The 7,539-nt window shown below is 43.9% G+C and overlaps 1 long non-coding RNA gene across 1 annotated transcript; it reads left to right on the top strand.

The window, feature by feature from the left end:
- Positions 1-370: 370 nt before the first annotated feature.
- Positions 371-4,557, top strand: LOC125486875. The gene is made up of 2 exons (XR_007265495.1): positions 371-435; positions 4,364-4,557. It is a non-coding gene; the product is annotated as an uncharacterized LOC125486875 (long non-coding RNA).
- The last annotated feature ends 2,982 nt before the right edge of the window (positions 4,558-7,539 follow it).

The following is a 7,539-nucleotide window of genomic DNA, read 5'->3' as shown; positions in this document are numbered from 1 at the left end:
TGTGGGGGTATATTGGTGGGGAGGGTGTGGGGGTGTACTGGAGGGGAAGTTGTGGGGGTATATTGGAGGGGAGGGTGTGGAGGTTTATTAGAGGGGAGGGTGTGGGGGTATATTGGAGGGGTGGCTGTGGGGGTATATTGGAGGGGAGGCTGTGGGGGTATACTGGAGGGGAGGCTGTGGGGGTTTATTGGAGGGGAGGCTGTGGGGGTATATTGGTGGGGAGGGTGTGGGGGTGTACTGGAGGGGAGGGTGTGGGGGTATATTGGAGGGGAGGCTGTGGGGGTATTTTGGAGGGGTGGTTGTGGGGGTATATTGGAGGGGTAAACTGCTCCCTTTCCCTGCTGTTGATGAATATCACCTTCTTCTCTGCAGGGACAGCTGCAAAAGATGCAACTCAGAAAAGCGGAGGGCATGTGCAGCAGATTGTCGAGAAAGGTACAGAATATCCAATCCAATTTCGTCACTCTGGTACTTGGTTTGTTGAAAATGAAGGAATACATCCATCATCAGTCCTGACCACTACTTACATGGCATAGGGCCACAGAGAACAAGAAAACATACAATGCAGAGGGTGACATTCACCAAAGATCATTCGACAGTACCTTCCAAGACCACGACTATTTCCATCTGGAAGAACAAGTGCAGCAGGCACAGGGAAACAAGTTCCCTCCAAGCCACTCACCATCCTGGCTTGGAAATTTATCTCCATTCTTTCAGCATCACAGGGTCGAAATCCTGGAATTCCTTCCCTCAGGGCATTGTGGGTGTAGACACATCAATAGAAGGCAGCTCACCATCAACTTCTCAAGTGCAATTGGGGATGGGTGGTCAATACTGATCCAGCCAGTGAAACCCTCATACCCTGAATGAAGAAAATAAAGTTGGTGTCCACCCAGCCTGATCCCATTCCCCATCTCTTGATCTGCAGGGTTCTCTTCAATCAACCTGTTCAGAGATGTTATTACACACCTCTAGAACAGGTGGGATTTGAACCCAGGCTTTTCGCAACTGTGCCACAAGATCAGTAACTATGTTGATTTAACACAAATCCAAAAACTTTTCAAATTCAGTGAGGATTTTTGCCTTACCTACCCTCTCAGTCTCCTCTCACCCTCTGGGTGAAAAGTTTTCTGTCCAACTCCCCTCTGTTCCATCTGCCAATTAGAATTGACATTCTGTTTATTAATCTCCGGAAGAAAATAGATCCTTCATATCCATTCCATTCAGGCCCCATATAAATTTATGCCTTTAATTAAATATTCCCTCAGTCTTAATAAAAACCAAAAGTACTGTGGATGCTGTAAATCAGGAACAAAAACTTGGTTCTGAGGATGGGTCACCGGACCCGAAACGTTAACCCTGATTCTCTCTTCACAGATGCTGCCAGACCTGCTGAGCTTTTCCAGCAACTTCTGTTTTTATTCTCTCAGTCTTCTCTGTTCCAAAAAAAAACACCAATTCTTGGAAAATGATTTGTAAATTTGGTCTATACCATCTCAAATGCAATCACAGCTTTCCAATAAAACAATGACCAGGTGGTCTAACTTGTTTTTTTTTCATAGTCCTAGCATAATTTCCCTGCTCTTACATTCTAAGTCTCAGGTAGCAAAGGAAAGTATCCCCAAAGTGAACTTGCCATAGCTGTGAAGGAAGTGACCGATACACCCAAATCAATGAAAAAAATATATTAATTCAGTTAAAGGAATTACTGGGAATAAAATGCACTGTATGCAACACCTGAGTTGGTGCCAAGAAGCTTAAAGACACCACTATGCAGAAAAATGTAGTCGTTTTCAGGATTGTGTGGGCGTCACTGTCGTAAAATAGCCAAGCGCCTGCAAGATAAATCCAGATAAATGAATTGAACTCAAAGAATCAATAAGACAGACATAATAAGCTAAGTGATGATGAAGCAATTAAACAACTGCAGTGATAGGCTACAAGACTTAGGGGACACTGTAGGGCTCAAAAAAAGTTGGGTTCTCAAAAATACTTGAAAGAAATTGGGAAAGGATTGGGAATGTATATTTTCCTTAAACTTAAACATTTAGTATAAATTTAAAACAGAATAGTCCTATTGTAACTATCTTTGATTGACTATCTAGCAACCACTCAGTATTAAGGAATATAGCATTGAATATTTGCTTTTCTTAGAGTATTCACTAACCATATATGTGAAGTGACTACCTTTGATCATTATTTATTTTATGGTAGCATTCATTCATACAATGTAATTTAGAATTATTATTACAATAAATAGTCTCTGTATAAAACTGTTGTAGCCTCACAATGAGGTTCTCACCAGCGCCATCTAGATAACAATGTCTAGAATTCTTAAGCTAGGATTCCAGGTGCTAAAAAAAATTGTTTTTTTTCTCTTTATTCATTCACGGGATGAGAGCGTTGCTGGCTAGACAGCATTTATTGCCCATCCCTAATTGCCCAGAGGGCAGTTAAGAGTCAACCACATTGCTGTAGGTCTGGAGTCACATGTAGGCCAGACCAGGTAAGGATGGCAGTTTCCTTCCCTAAAGGACATTAGTGAACCAGGTGAGTTTTTCCAACAATCAACAATAGATTCACGGTCATCATTGGACTCTTAATTTAGATATTTATTAAATTCAAATTCCAACATCTGCTGTGGTAGCATTCAAACCTAGGTCCCCAGAATGTTATCTGGGTCTCTAATTAACAGTCCAGCGAAAATACCACTGGGCCATTGCCTCCCCATCTATTATAACATATCTGTCTTAGTTGCCTGGGATATATTTCATCTAAGCTGGGCAATTTATAGCCTTTCAAAGATGTTAAACCCATATATTTCCTCTCATACTTCTGTCTTTCCTCGACAATATTACGGCTTTCCCATTTAATTTTTCACCCTCCTCCACCTAAACTAGTTTGCACCATCCAACTCTGTGTCATTAAATGCCAGGGGGAGAATGTTTAGCTCCCAAAAAGGGATGGGCATGAAATTCTGTGCCCCATCAGCGTGCCAGTTCCCTGGCTTCTTACCACCCCTGAGTTAATTTCCTTGCGGCGGGGGTGGGAACAGCAGTGTTACCCCTGCAATCGCTCAAAACCTTGACAAAGAGCAGGTAACTGATTCAACAAATGCAATGTCAACTCATGCCTGTTGTTGGAAGCCGACTGGAATTTTCTGGTGATTGAAAGAGGTGTCTGGTCATCAAAGCAGGCTTAGAGATCCTCTCCTCCCCATTGGGCTCCTGCAGACCAGCACATTCTGTCTCTCACCTCCTCCAAAACCCAACCTGGTCGACTGGTGGCTTGGTGCCTCTCTATTTTAAGTTTCAGTTGGAGAGAGGATGCCTCCATCTTACCTTTGCTCTGTCCCAATCATGTGACCTGCAATGATGCCCCCATTTGGCCAACTGATGGAAAATCCCAAGGGAGTGACTTGTCTCCTTAGTGCGAGCTTCTGAAGCCCATTTGAGCCTGACAACAGAGGTCCTGAATCCCCTGGGGACAATCGCATGGGTTGCAGGATGGCACAGTGGTTAGCACTGCTGCTTCACAGTGCCAGGTACCTGGGTTTGATTCCACCCTTGGGTGACTGTCTGTGTGGAGTTTCCACATTCTCCCGTGTCTATGTGGGTTTCCTCCAGGTGCTCTGGTCTCCTCCCATAGTCGAAAGATGTGTAGGGTAGGTGGATTACCCAGGCTAACTTGCCCATAGTGTCCAGGGATGTGCAGGTTAGGTGGGTTAATCATGGTTAAAACCCCATGTGGGATTACTGGGTTTGGGGGTTGGTGGGTGGGGGTACTGAGTCTGGGTGGGATCTACTTTGGAGGATTGGTACATACTCAATAGGCTGAGTGGCCTCTTTCTGCACTGTAGGGACTCTATAAAAAGCTGTTTGGTGTTTACCTGGAAAAAGTGGTCAGGTATGAGATTAATTGAAGAGTTTAAAGATCCCGAGCGAAGCAAGCTTCCCTTTTTCAAGATCTGCCAGCAGAATCACCATGGCCTAATTACTGTCAGCGAGCAGAAAATACTAAAACATTTCTCGAACAGCTTCTCCCAGCTCCTGAGGACTGCCGTCCGCCCACGAACGCCTAGCTACTGTCGTTTCCCATTTTTCAATATCCCCAAGGCCGCACTGCAATGGGCAAGAAGCATTTGGAGGTGAAAAAAATCCCAAATAGTTGCACCGAGGCCTGGAAGTAAACTGAACCCAGTTCCTGAATCAGAAGGTCTTGCTGATGCCTATCCTGCTTCCTATTATGTCAATGAAAGTTGAGCTTGCAGGGGTAATAGAGCTGTACAGCGTTGTGCCATGGACAACATTCTGTCTGTGTCAGACTGGTTTACTTTACTTTTGGTCTGCTTTTGTTCTTTCAGCTATCGATCAGGGTGCAGAAGCTTTGAAGAAAAAAGGGGTTGAGTTGATTAATTCCAACGCTGGTAACTTACCAAGTTTCTCAAAATGATCAGCAACATGAAGCAAGTGTAAATTGTCACTGTTAAACTACATCTCACGTATTTGTAAAAGAAAATTAGTCCATTTAACTGAATAAAACATATTGATAAAATCATTCCACTCTTCTCAGCTTCAAATAATGTTTACATTGAGCTCTGCTAAAATAATTTATCTTAATTTTTATTTGGCTAGTTTATTTTGTCATTTTGATGATCCCTTTTAACTATTCCACCAATGTGGAAGTAAGTGAAGATATATATACTTGTGTGTATGTGTTTGCACAAGTGTGTCAGTATTTATAGAGCCTGTGTGTGTGTGTGTGTGTGAGAGAGAGAGGGAGAGAGAGAGAGTATAGGCCCACACACATGCGTATGCTTGTACGTGTGTGTGTGTGAGAGAGAGAGGGAGAGAGAGAGAGTATAGGCCCACACACATGCGTATGCTTGTATGTGTGTGTGTGTGTGTGTGTCAGCGAAATAGCTTCCTCAGTCTCCCACACTTTGATCTCAGATTCCAGTTGACTGACAGCGGTTGGCAAGCAGGCTCTGATTTAATAGCAAAGGGCATGCGAGGGGAGAGGAGGATGGGAAAAGGTATTAGAACAGTCTTGCTGGCAAGGTGCTACTAACCCTAGTTTAAGTCTGCTGTGGCGAGAAAGGCATTAACTTTATTTCAGGAACATCTTACAATGGCTTCATCTTGCCACAACTCTGCATTACAGGCAACAAGATCATGTGACATTGCATCATTTCCTGCGATGATGTATACTGTGTCACTTTAGCATATTGTACATTCTGACTCAATCCTTTATGCTACAGTTAAGACAAGGGATGAAGTTTGGGGGAATCTCTGTTGATAAAGGGGAGGACATGTTCCTCTTATTGCTTCAGAGACTAGAATACAGGAAAGAGGAATCGGATCTCAATATTGGGTCTTTATGCTCTCTATCCAAGGGTTTCTGTGATCCAGACACAATGGGTTCTCCACAGTATCGTAAGATTGTAAATAGAGAGGCATGGGACATTTCAAGCCTCCCTGCTCCCAGAACACATTCCCTGCCCCAACTCTGTTTTTTTGGCTTTATGTGACTAATCAAGAGATATCAAGGAAACTTGGCCATGTGCCTTTTGCTGGAATCTCCCTCCATCATGACGAATGTACCAGAGTGAAGACAGAGATTGTCATGAGATGATTTTAATTTTCTACTTTCCTTGAGGCCCTTTGTTGGACTTTAAAAAATCCAACTGCCAATTCTCCATTTCCCATGCACTTCAATCCCAAAGAAAGCCCCTTATTAGCTCCCTTATCTCTTTGCTACTTACTTCAATCCCAATGTAAGTGGATTTGATAGACTCCCAGCCTTGAGGAAGCCCAGAGTGGACTTCCTGTAATGCTGAACTTTTCCCTTTATTTATTTCTCTAATTTATACCTAAGGTTTTGTACCTAGGTATCTTTATACTGAGCTTTAGAAGAACCATAATGCTGATCTTATAACTTTATTTCTTCATTTTTCTAATTTATACCTAGGATTTTATACCTAGGTATCGTTGTACCTAAGATGGTGCTGGAAATGGCAACTTCATATGCTTTTTGTAGTACTTATGTAGCCCTCTACCTGAGTACATGACAATAAACCAAATATGTGATGGACCTCAGCTAGGTGCTTATCCAGACCATATGATTAGCTCAGACCAGGAGAATTATGGGCATTAACATTCATCATCCTCATCCCAGGAGCTACTATTGACCAGAACAGGACTGGACCAGCCATATGAATACCGTATCTACAAGATCAAGTCGAGGCTAGGAATTCCTCAGCAAGTAACTCACCCTCCTATCTCCCAAAATTCTGTCCACCATCTACAAGGCATTAGTCAGGAGCGTGATGGAATACTCGCCATTTGCCCAGATGAGTGCAGCTCCGATACTCAAGAAACTTAAAAGCATTTAAGCCAAAGCAGCCCACTTGGTTGGAATCAGCTTCAACATTCACTCCCTTCACCACCAATGCAGTAAGACTGCAGTGGGTACCATCTACAAGATGCACTGCAGCAACTCAGTGAGACTCATTAACAGCAGCCCAACCCCTGTGAACCTGGCCGTCACGAAGGACATGGGTAGCAGGAAGGTACGAAGGCTATTCCCTTGGAGGCAGATGCCTTGGGATTTCAGCCTGGTCCCACCATATAACTCCTGTCTATGCTGTTGCAATGATGATCTTCCCATCAGAAGAGCTAACATCCCAGACATTATCATCACCATTTGCAGATACATCCAGTCCCAGCAGCGGGATAGATGCAACCGAGATAACGGCGTAATGTTATAGAGTGGGAGGGAGTTACATTGACTCGACATTGACTCTGGATCTTATGAAGTCTCATGACATAAGGTCAAACATGGGCAAGGAATCCTCCTTCTAATTATCATGTATTGCTCCCCCTCTCGGTTGAGGAATCAGTGCTACTCCTTATTGATCACCATGTGGAGAGAACACAGAAGGTGACACAGAGTGTACTTTGAGCAGAGGACTTCAATGTCCATTACCAAGAATGGCTCAGTAACACCATTACTGACCGAGCTGGCAGAGTCCCCAAGGACATAGCAATCAGACTAAGCCTGCAGTAGGTGGTGAGGGAACCATCAATCCATCCATTTCAAATCATTCATCCACAATGGTATCAGTAAGAATAACCACTGCACAGTCCAAATGAGAAGGAGATTGAACTTCAAGTATGTTCAGAGTAACGGTGGAGCCTGGCTATCCCTACCATTATCATCAAGCCAAAAGATCAACCCTGGTTTCATTAGGGGTGGAGGCAGGCATGCCAGGAGCAAGACTAGGCATATCCAAAAATGAGGCTTCGCAGTGGGGTTCTCAATCACTGAGATAATAAGAACTGCCAATGCTGGAGTCAGAGATAACACAGTGTGGAGCTGGAGGAACACAGCAGGCCAGGCAGCATCAGAGGAGCAGGAAAGCTGACATTTCAGGTCAGGACCCTTCTTCAGAAATGGGGTGGGGGAAGGGAGCTCAGAAATAAAAAGAGAGGGGGAGGGGTGAGGCTGGGGAAGGTGGGTGGGATGCTGATAGGTGAG

The sequence above is a fragment of the Rhincodon typus genome, chromosome 34, assembly GCF_021869965.1.
Source record: "Rhincodon typus isolate 14 chromosome 34, sRhiTyp1.1, whole genome shotgun sequence".
Lineage (NCBI taxonomy): Eukaryota > Metazoa > Chordata > Chondrichthyes > Orectolobiformes > Rhincodontidae > Rhincodon > Rhincodon typus.
The sequence above is the reverse complement of the archived record's forward strand: the minus strand, read 5'-3'. Positions and strand labels throughout refer to the sequence as shown.